We start from the raw sequence: 12,572 nt of genomic DNA on the forward strand, positions 1-12,572 counted from the left end.
CCAAAGTCCACTGTTACAAAACGGGAAGAAGAGTGGTGATGGCGTGAGGTTTGGGAGAGATGATAAACCAAAGGTGAACTCACAGTTAAATCCAGATTATGAAGAAAGATGAACCTACTTATCTTTTAAATCTCCCTCTTTAGAAGGTGCTTTCATGGCTGCTGAGGTGGAAGCCTGGCTGAAGTCTGTTTGTCGTGCAGGGTCTCAGCCCCCACTCCCCGCCCAAGAACGCAGGACACGGTAAGGCCAAAAAGGAACACCCACGGAGCCATAGATAGGGGAGTCAAACCAATATATTCTCGCTGGCGGCTGGGCTGGAGACACAGGAAGCAGGATCTACATAATCTGCCTGACAGCAGTCCGCACTTGCCAGCCACCATCTTCTTGCTAACCCCCATTCCTTTCCTGCTAGCGTAGCCACAGCCGTTATATTAGTGGCCAATGGCCTACGGGTTACAGCTGACGGCCAACTAGCCACAGCTGCTGGCATCTGATCACAGTTGATGGCCATTTACTACCCGAGCCAGCACCTTTCGATGTGAGGCCGAGAGCCTGGAAACTGCTTTTTGGGGTTTTGTCCCCACACTCCACCCCTACAGGGTCTCGCCTCACAATCTACGCGACAAGCGTCTTCTGCGAGGGGCCCTGTGCAAGGAGCCTGGAGGTGAATGCACTATCCTGAACACAGCCAGGCTCTCTGGGCACAGCCAGGGTTTCTCAGGGCACCACCACAGTACTTCTGGTCACAGCCAGACTTCCTGGGCTTCTTAGGGTACCACCTGTCTCCCCGGGCACAGCCAGCTTTTCTCAGGGCACCACCACAGTACTTCTGGTCACAGCCAGACTTCCTGGGCTTCTTAGGGTACCACCTGTCTCCCCGGGCACAGCCAGGTTTTCTCAGGGCACCACCACAGTACTTCTGGTCACAGCCAGACTTCCTGGGCTTCTTAGGGTACCACCTGTCTCCCCGGGCACAGCCAGAGTTTCTCAGGGCACTGCCACTCTCTCTGGACACAGCCAGACTTCCTGGACACAGCCAGCGCTCTCAGGGCACTGCCACTCTCTCTGGACACAGCCAGACTTCCTGGACACAGCCAGGGCCTCAGGGCACTGCCACTCTCTCTGGGCACAGCCAGACTTCCTGGACTCAGCCAGGGCTCTCAGGGCACTGCCACTCTCTCTCTGGGCCTCTCGGGGTACTGTGCTGGAACAACAGCGGCTCACATCAAGGTGCTTACATATTATCAATGGCGGCCAGTCAAGACACAAAAGCAAACATCAAACCAGTCCCACTACATGGTGGTATGTTCCCAAACAGTCAAGCGTCCATTAAATCAGGCATAGAAGGCAATTCCCCATAGTCCATAGTTATTCGCCAGGGCTGTCCTGGGGGTGAGGGATGACCTTGACCTCACCCTCATCTCCCACGGAGGACTCAGCAAGCGTTTCTTCCTGGGACAAGTCCCGCATCCAAGTTGCCTCAGCAAGCAGTTCCCAGCCCACAGGGCGGCAACAACCTTCGCTTTCTCCGCTTTCTCCGGCCTCTGCTGGTTGGGGAACCATCCACGTCTTTCCACACCTCCACGGAGATCGAGCTCTCTGGCAGCTGCTCCTCCTGGTCTTCCTCAGACTGAGCTTTCATACGCACAAACTGCTCCACTGCCCTTCGGAAAGCTTTGGCCAGCACCGTATCCTGCCGACTACGCCAAATGTCACGCAGGGGACCCTGCTCGCTGCGCCATTTGTCGTGCAGGGTCTCAGCCCCCACTCCCCGCCCAAGAACGCAGGACACGGTAAGGCCAAAAAGGAACACCCACGGAGCCATAGATAGGGGAGTCAAACCAATATATTCTCGCTGGCGGCTGGGCTGGAGACACAGGAAGCAGGATCTACATAATCTGCCTGACAGCAGTCCGCACTTGCCAGCCACCATCTTCTTGCTAGCCCCCATTCCTTTCCTGCTAGCGTAGCCACAGCCGTTATATTAGTGGCCAATGGCCTACGGGTTACAGCTGACGGCCAACTAGCCACAGCTGCTGGCATCTGATCACAGTTGATGGCCATTTACTACCCGAGCCAGCACCTTTCGATGTGAGGCCGAGAGCCTGGAAACTGCTTTTTGGGGTTTTGTCCCCACACTGTTGCTTTATTGTCCTGACCAGACAGAAAAATACACACTCTTAGGAAGCAGTGTGAACCATGGCTGGGAGTAAACCATGGCTGGGAAAAAGCAAGGCCAAGCAGGTGCAGACATTCTCCAGAGCGGTGGCCCCAGGCTATGTTGGTACAGGACAGGGGCATGTTAAGAGATGAGGTCAGGGTTCCGGAAACACACCTGTATCAAGGGTCAGGGTAATAGAGTGCCCCAGAAACAAGACAGTCGAGAAGGAATTAAGTGATGGAAGGAGAACTGACTCTGGGTGGTGAACACACACTGCAATATATAGATGATATATTATAGAAATGTACACATTGAACATATATAATTTTACTAACAAATGTCACCCCCAAAAATTTAATAAAGACTAAAAAAGGAGTAAAATGAACAAGTTGTCAGAAACTAAGGGTAGTAATGAGTGTCAGTAGTCTGTAAGTAGCAATTTTCTTTAATCTACTTCAACCTAGGCCATGTGATATAAATATAAACATTAGTTTGTTTCCATCCCAGGGTCAGTCAGTTGCCCGAATCATACCAGATAGCCCACACTCCAGGGATGGCTATTATAAGTCTCCTACTTTCTTTCTCACCCAGTAACATCCCAGGCTATCCATCAAGAAAACCAACTAGAAAGGTTGATGGACATTTAGAAGGGTTGTTGATTAGGGATAGTGTGTGTTAGAAATGTGCTTCCACTGGAGCATTTTTGGTATTCAATACATGTGAATTAGGTAAAATATTTTAAAAACATTTCCTGCTGTTTCAGAAACAGGGCATTAAAATCTAACGTCTACATCTCTGTACACCCTTCAAGATAATGGGGAAGCTTTGATTCATAAACGGCTCATGTCTTGCTGCCGGTTTAGAAGAGTCTTGCACATAGTATTCCAAGAACTGATTCCCTGAAACACAAAATTCGAAGACTGCAACATTTGTTTTTAAAAAACCTACCGTGCAAGGCATTTTCAGAGCCTCAGATGACTGGGATTTCACTGAGGCTGCACACTTCCTTGTTAATGTTTGTATGTGGGGCAGAATTTGGTCTTGGGCTTGAATTGAAATTGTCCTGATAGGTATGTTATAAGGGAGTGCTAATTCTCACGTATCTTCAATTATTGGCCTGCACCTGTGAGATTGTCCAAAAGAACCTAGTTACTGCATGACCACTGTGCTCAGGAATGGTGTAGACAGACAACAAGAGTGACCTGAGGATTAAAAAGAGAAAGCACAGGTGCCAGGGGAGCTTCATGGCTCAATAAACACTCTGGTGCTCTGGTGGGCCAGCACAGGAGTTGGGACTTGTTCTGCCTGCTGTGGGAACCGGCAACTTGTACAAAAATACTGAGGCAAGATCAAGAGACCTGGTTTAGTGTCAGTCCTAATTAGCCTTGTGTATTAGTTTGAGACACATATCCACTCTGGGCCTTGGCTTCCTGCTATGTAAAATGAAACATTAGACAAGATATTCTCAGCTGGAATAGCACAGTGTGGTAAATGCAGTAAGTCTTTACAGGCAATAGTCACAGCCACAATCTCAGCTTTTCCATGGATTAGGTCAGACTCATTGTGCAAGGTGCTCAAACCATTTAAATCTTAATTATCTCATCTTTGAAATGTGTGCAATGATATATATCTCAAAGAGACTGTTTTTGCTATTAAGTGAAATGAGAAATGTGATATGGCATGAATAGAGCTCAGTAATGTTAACCCATCCCCCTCCTGCCTTTCCTTTAGACTCAAATAATTTACAGTTCTATGAATTCAGACCAAATAAAGACCAGTTGTGATAAATGCAAAGAGATCTAGGGAACAGCAATGTTATTTTCTCAGTGCTGGGCTTGAAATGGCGGTAAAAGATGATAGGAAAGTCTCTTACTTTGGATGTGAGATGAATAACGTGGAACTGAGGGGATATATGTTTAAACAAATAAATGGGGACCCATTTTTCAAGTTGAATTCTATACCACAGAAACAATAAGAAGACAGAACAAAGGAAGCTCTGTGACTACAGGTCAGGACTCTGAATCCAATAGTAGATGACTCTGGCTGACAGATCAGAACTGAGCACATGAGCACATGAGCACATGTGCTCAGACAGTGTGAGTACATAAACCATGCATCCCTTCAGTACCACCAGCCTAAAACACCACCCAGGGGGAGGAACCTGCTGTCTTTGAGCTCTCTGTCTTACTTTTCAGTCTCTCCGTGTCTCTGTGTCTCTGTATCTATATCTATCTATCTATCTATCTATCTATCTATCTATCTATCTATCATCTATCATCTATCTATCTATCTATCTATCTATCTATCTATCATCTATCTATCTATCTATCTATCTATCTATCTATCTATCTATCTATACACATACATATATACCCAGGGTTCCAAAAAAATGTATATAAGTGGACACTTTGGTCAACGTTGCTCAAGCAGTAGTTTGCCATAATCAGAAGTGTTTAGATGCTGATGGTAACCACTTTGAGCATCTCTTGTAATTGCGGAAGTGAAATGTGACTTATATTCATCTTTTGTTATCAGTATATATTGAGTATTACAATTTTAATAGTATTTCCTTTCTTAAAATTGTGTATACATTTTTTAGCACCCTCTGCATATGTATACAGATTTTATACATATGTGTATATATGTCACATATCCAGGAGATTAAAATTATAGAATTATGATAGAGGATAGTTTCAGTCATCAATTTTTTGTCTTCAGTAATTCATTAATGACTTTTAATGTTCCCTATCTGACATTTAATTTAAAAAGTGATTTACCTGTGTTTAAAAATTCAAGTGATGCAGAAAATGGAAGGACACATTTAAAAACCCAAAGGAAGTCCAATCCAGTGAAGAATTACTTGCTGCTGACTCTTGATACATATGACATAGAGGTGGAGAAGGGAGGAAGAGTGTAGATGATTAGCTAGAGGTAGAAGATGTCTGAAGATTATAATGGGAATACTGTTGTCCTCTACCCTGGGAATGTTTCTTTAGGTGTGATATCCCATGGGGATCAGTATGGCTTGCAATAAGCTGCTTTTGTCACAAGTTTTCTGCATTGAGATCTCATGATTTCTGTTCCTTCTTCCATTTCTCCTCTTTCCAACTTCACTTCAACAGTTTGTTGGCCAGAAGGAAGGCGGAACTGACACAGATTTGAAACTGTTGTCTGCCTGTGGACAATCCCTACTTTTCCTTCACACTCCACCTCCCTCCTCACACTGTTCCATGACTATTTGAGCACCAATATTCTCCCTTTCAGGGAGATCTGAATCCTGCCTGAGGTCCAGTTAAGCACTTTTCATCAGCTTTCAGCCTCATTTTGCTTCCAGCATCACTATATTTAGCAAATAATCTTTAAAGCATGACGTTTGGAGTTGGAAACATATTCATGTTGTGGTGAAAGGAGAGCTTTGTTCTTGATTTTTTTTTTTATTGCGATTGCTCTTATAGATTTTAGCAAGTTTCATAGGATGAGAAGTGAAACAGAAATTCAACTCTTTTTAACCAGAAGTCCTAAACCTGGGAAGATTTGGGGGCTCAGGTTTAATACAAGCAAATAAATGTCTGTTAAAAGCAGATGTCTTAGCAAGACATTTATTTATTTACTTTTGGTTATACTACATTTTATTTCAGTACTACTTGTAGAAGAAAACAACTATATAGATAACACTAATCAGGGGAGAAATCTTAAGGGTCAAGGTAAAATATTTTTACTATTTAATAACTAATGTATGAAGACATGAAAGGTTTTAAGGGGGAGTTCCAATGAAAAAAACATGAAACAAACAAAGTTAAAGATGGGAATGAGAAATGTCCACATCCTGCCATGGGCATCATGTCTTATTGCTGTGCTATTTTGGAGGACATTAAAGTCCCACTTAGTCTCCCTGCGGCCCTTGCCATCAGTCACCCTCCGCCAGGCAGGGGATGTTGTTTATTCTTCTCAGCTTTTCTCCAGGAGTTCTCTAGTCCACTGTATGGATGTATATTTGGCCCTGCATGGCAGAACTGAAGCACCAGAGCTGAGACATTAAAACCTTTTGAGTTAAATAGTGTTAGGAGATTATTTTCACAGGGGCCCTTAAAAATAGATGGATTCAATTACTGTAATTCTAATTTTTCAAATGTTAGTACTTTGGCCAAGTCAAAGTTCTGTTTACCTGTCCTTATAGAAGTCTCATGATTTCCTCCAAAAGAGCAGCATGAGGCTGGAATTTTTAGTTTTTCAAAGAAAACTGCATGCATTTTCCTAAGGCAAATTGTAGACCAAAGACATTTGTAGATGAATAGAAAAGTAAGTGAAAGGGAACGCTCTACTGTGTAACTTCAACATAAATTACCTTTGAAACTGTATTTGGAATTCTAAAGCATTTCAAAAGGTACCATTAATGCGTATGGTGAAAATAGAACCCAGCTTCCTCAGCTCCAACCCAGAGCTTTAATATTTAACAACTTAACCTCAGCTGAGGCTTTCTCTTAAGATTTCTAACGTACACTCCAACTTAAATTCATAAAGTTCATATCCCCAAATACACCAACGGTTTACATTTTATTTTCTCATCACTGTAAGATTCACCTCATAGACCAAGACTATTTGCAAGTCCTGGATTTACACCACATCCTGTCCCGAAGAAGCACGGATTATTGCAACTCTTGTCACATGTATTTTAACAAATCTTTTCATTTACAAAAAGGTAAATAAAAATGTTATGGATTGAGGCACAAAAATTTAAGGAACAGTGTTGAAGGCCCTCAGCAAGCCAAAGGAAGACTTGGAACTTGATTTCAGGTATCAATTTGCCTTTCCCCAGGAAAATGCTGCTATAAGGGCAACTTATGTTTCCTTTATATCATTTAATTAGATTTTAAAAAAAGCATCATGCACTGTGGTCTTGTTTCTCAGCTTTTACCCTCCATTTTCATTCTCCAATTAATTCTCTCTTGTTTTGTGCTGCTTGGAGGCCTACCACCCAGGAAGGCATCGAATGAGATCCCTTACTCTTATGCTCCTGTTCCACTAGACTGGTGGGAAGCATGGGAGAAAGATTAGAAGGTGGAAATTAGAGGCACTTACTTTTCTCACTCCTTCCCACTTTAGTCAGGCAGGGCCATGTCTACAGTACTAGGACAGTAGCAATGAGGCCAGCCCTGCTTCATACCAGCTCTTACCCACACTCCCATAACACCATTTCCTCCCTTTGCTCTATCAGGTCTAGGGGTGGAAAAGGTTTCTCACTATTGCTACCATGTTTCCCCAAAAATAAGACCTAGCCAGAAAATCAGCTCTAATGCGTCTTTTGGAGCAAAAATTAATATAAGACCCAGTATTATATTATATTATTATATTATATTATATTATATTATATTATATTATATTATATTATATTATATTATATTATAATATTATATTATGACCAGGTCTTATATCATAGTAAAATAAAACTGGGTCTTATAGTAAAATATGACCAGGTCTTATACTAATTTTTGCTCCAAAAGATGCATTAGAGCTGATTGTCTGGCTAGGTCTTATTTTCAGGGAAACAGGGTAGTCTCTCAGTTTCTATATGCATTGTGAGTTCCGTAACTGTTTATATGTTGCTAAAATGTCACCTCATTAAGAAGTCTCTTTCAAGAATCCCAACTGAGCGTGCCCTGTGTTTAATGCTGGAGTCCTGACATGTCATGAGCACTTTGTGTATCTAATTGTAAAAAACTGTATTTCACTTCCTGCCTCCAATTAGAGTATACATCCTGTAGTTACATCAGAGATAAGCAAAGTCTCTGTCATTAAAAGGCAGACATACCCTGGGATGCTCTGACCTAAATGCTGCTACCAAAATAATTTCTAAGGTAAGCATGTGCCTTCTGCACTGGACAGATGAGTCTACACGTACACTCATGTGCTTCTCTTAGCAAGAGCTTCACATCCGGTGGCATCTCTGCTGTGGTTTCTGTGTCCTGTTCGGGAGTCTTGATTTCCTGAGTCATCAAATCCTCTACTGAACCTCTCTAGGCACAGCAATGCTTTAGGAAATACCACTGACAATGCAGACAGCACACAGTTTGTTTCATTCTATGAGAGGGGAGTTCTTGTATCCAGAAGAGGAGATAATTCCTTGGTTTTTGATTGTGGGGTATGTTTGGGATTTATTAATCGGAATGTGTGTGATATATCCTGAGAACTCTGAAAACGTATTGTTTTGAGAACTAGAAATTTAACTTCTTCATTGTATGTAACTTCCTCTTGGTCCTCCACCCCTACTTTATCGAATTATTCTAATCTATTCTGAAAATAGCCAGCTTTCTCCAAGATTCATGCAAAGTCCACATCAAAATATAGTTCTCTCTCTCTCTCTCTCTCTCTCTCTCTCTCTCTCTCTCTCTCTCTGTCTCTCTCTCTCTCTTTCTCAATTTTATTTCTACCAGTTGATCTATATCATCTTATTCCATTTTTCCCCCCAGGTTTCCTGGTCCATTATGTCAGAGATTTAATTTGCTGTTTTACTTTAAAAGACTTTCCCTTGCCATTCAAACTGTATTCCATAGAATGTATGTAAGAGAAGAAATAGTTAAAGAAAAATAAACAACAGTTTGAATGAGTATGAGTTTACTGATAGTAAACAATGGAAATTATCTACTGGAGGTTTTAAATACATAAAGTGAAATGTACTTTATATTCAAAGTCATAATAAAAAGAAGCTTTCGGAAGCCAGCATGTAAATGATGCCAATATAATCTTAACTATGGAATAATTGGTGTTGGGGTAATTGATAATTGCCTATACTTACATGTTTTGACATCCAACGATTGTTCACTTATTCAACAAATATTTTATCCAGCTCCTATAATATGAAAAGTATTTTTGAGATAATATTAAATATAAAATATATTCTGCACCCTTAAAAAAAAGCTTAAAATTGATTTAGAAGAAAACACAGGTATATTTAAATGAAGTACAAAGCTTACGGCAGATAAATGTCCCAAACAGTAAGAGGCAGTGCAATGCAGCCTCTTCCCCAGGGATGAAAACTGGAGATTCTATTTTCAGCCATCAGTCACTAAGACGTTTCATTGACAGGAACCATGACGCCTATAGAACAGGATGTCTGTGTATCGTTCTAGTTATTGATCCCACCCTCAAAAACGATGTGATAAATGTGGTTTAATTAAATAATGGTGTATGTGTGTTTGTGTGTGATAAAATATACTATTATGTACTTTGTTCTAGGAAGATAAATTAAAAACTCCTTCATCTTCTCCTTCAGTTTGAAAAGATGAAACCTAACAGACAATAGAGAAGTGGGGAAACAGTTCTGTTAGCCAATTTTCAGGATTCATCTCCTTAGTTTGATGGGGATGTGTGGAGCTCAAAGTTTAAGAGAAAAAGTGTGCAACAAATAAAATATGATTCAAGTTTATCTATGAGCTGCTAAACAGTTTCTAACAGGCGACTGGTAATTCAACAGGTGGCATATTCAAACAGGCTGAAATACAAGTAGGTTGAAGAATTACCTATAAGAAGCCATGTATAATAGACCTAGCATTGATTGCGTAGGAAGTAAATGTTGTTCGGGAACTTCCCTACTCATTTCACAACCACATGAGGTCTGACAATTAAGTTCGTGAACTTGTCACCATGCTATTACATTGGCAGTACTGTACAAACAGCTCGGTAAGGTTTCATAACCTTGGTATATCAGTGTCTCACAGCTGTGTTTGTGTCGACAGGTGGCGTTAGTTATTGCCGTTTCATGTTTTTGTGTACTGCACAAGAATGTCTGAACTTGAATTAGAGAAATGAACAGACATTAAATTTCTTGTTCAACTTGGCAAGAGTGGAAGTGAAATCGGGGACATGTTAGTCCAACTTTATGGGGATAATACCATGAAGAAAATGGCAGTGTAAAAATGGATTAAACATTTTTCTGAGGGGAAAGAATGTGTCACTGAGGAAAACAGAAAATAGCAGAAAGCAATGGGTAGAACTGACAAAAACATTGCAACAATTTGTCACATTGTGCATCAAACTCATCTGCTGGTTATGAGAAGCATAGCAGACCAAGTAAACATCGATAAAGAAACAGGAAAATCTTAACTGAAAATGTTGGCATGAGAAACGTATGCAAAAACGGTCCCGAAGTAGCTCACCAATGAACAAAAGCAAAAGAGAGTTGAAATTTGGCAAGGTTTTTGGAGAGGCAAGAGGATGTTTGGGGCCATGTTATCACTGGTGATGAAGCATGGGAGTACCAATATGACCCTGAAACAAAGTGTCAAAGTGCATAATGGAAGTCAGTCAATTCTCCATGAGCAAAAATGTTTCATCAGTCCCAATCAAGAGTTAAAATCATGTTGCTAACCTTTTTTGACATCAAAGGGATTATTCCTTATGAATTTGTATCGCCTGGACAAACAGTTAACCAAGTTTAGTATTTGGAAGTACTGAAAAGGCTGTGTGAAAAAGTTAGACGACTTGAACTTTTTGCCAACAATTCACCAGCTCAAACAGCATTGTGTGTGAGGGAGTTTTTAGTCAATAAACAAATAACTGCATTGGAACACTCTCCCTACTCACCTGATCTGGCCCCCAATGACTTATTTCTTTACCCAAAGATAAAGGAAATATTGAAAGGAAGACATTTTGATGACATTCAGGACATCAACGGTAATATGATGACAGCTCTGATGGCCATTCCAGAAAAAGAGTCCAAAATTGCTTTGAAGTATGGACTAGGCACTGGCATTTGTGCATAGTTTCCCAAGGGGAGTACTTAGAGGATGACCTTAGTGATACTTAGCAATGAGGCATATAGCACTTTTTCTAGGGTCAGTTTGCAAACTCAATTATCACACCTGATATAATGGAATATAGCAATATTTTTCCTTAAGCTTTATGTACCTTTAACAGAGTCATCGTCTGGGAGGCTGGCTCAAATGACACAGATCCAGGAAATCATTGTCTATGAATATGTCTCTTCTCCTCTTTGCTTTGGTCAAGACAAGCTAAAATAAACTTCTGAAGAGAACCGATGTGTTAGAATAAGGGTAGAATTTGAGCTATTGTTAGATTGTATTATAGCAGGGAGATCACAAACACCAGAATCCTGTCCCAAATCATAACCACTCCTTTTCTAGGTGAGGCACTTACAGAAATCAGATATAAAACCATAAATGCTGATCTTAAGTAATATGAACTAAAGCATGCGTGGAGCCTGAAGACCTACTTGGCTTTCTCCCACTTGTATGTCCAATCCTATTAACTTATGATGAGCCCACTGCAAAACTGCCATACTGCCATAGTTGAAATAAATTTTGTCATAGACAAGAGAGAGAATGTGGTGTGTGTGTATGTGTGTGTGTGTGTGAGTGTGTGTGTGTGTGTGTGTGTGTGAGAGAGAGAGAGAGAGAGAGAGAGAGAGAGAGAGAGAGAGAGAGAGAGAGAGAGAGAGAGAGACCGACCCAGTAGAGAGCTGGGCTTGCTCTGAGAATAGGATTGCCAGACACCTAGTTAAATTTTGCTCAATTGTGACCTCATATATGACCCAAAGAAGAGACTTAGCATTCATTCCACTTGTGTGACATTCTCTCTTGTCAGGGATTTGTGAGAGTGGGGACAAGGAGAGATCTTCTCCTCTTCTTTCTCCATTTCACTTTTTGGTCCTCATGCACATCTGTAGACAACCTGGATGTGGTCATCCCCTTGGGGTGACCACCTGTGTGTTATCACAGAAAACTCTATTTGGACATACATTTTTGGAGAAGTCCAGCCCCTCCATTTGGACATAATATTTTCCCTTCACGACACAGGGAGATGCTTATATACATCCCATGAAAATTCCTCCTGAATATTGCCCTCAGGAGTGCAGTGTAATTGTCAACCATGAGAAATTTCTATCTTGAAACATTTATATCTACATATTGGGAAATTTGATTAGCTGTCCCATTGTAGGGGTTATACTTTCAGCAGCTTAAATGATTTTACCAAAGGAAATGTATTTATTTATATCAGCTGCTTTCAACGTACATTCTCCTTTGCCTCTCCTTACATCACACACACACTCACAAACACACACACTCTTATGCACACACCCAGTAAAAGTTGCTTGTGAAAACTGATAAATATCACATGCATTTTAGATATATGGTTGGTACTAAAGGGAGAAACATATGGAAAATAATTTTTTTCACATGGAAATTCAGAAAAAAATATCATTTTATTTTCTCACTATTCCAAATATTATTTTTCTCTCTGTACGTACTTAGGGGTCATTTGTCTTATATAGTTAATTTCAAGGGCCTGTCCTCTTCTTGCCTTATTCAGAAATGATCATGCCACTGTCCCCTTCTCCCAGAAGAAAAGCCAAATAATTACAGTTCAAACCCTCAGTCAAAAGCCTGACCAAGTA

This window comes from Rhinolophus hipposideros (assembly GCF_964194185.1).
Source record: "Rhinolophus hipposideros genome assembly, chromosome: 6".
Classification (NCBI taxonomy): Eukaryota; Metazoa; Chordata; class Mammalia; order Chiroptera; family Rhinolophidae; genus Rhinolophus; species Rhinolophus hipposideros.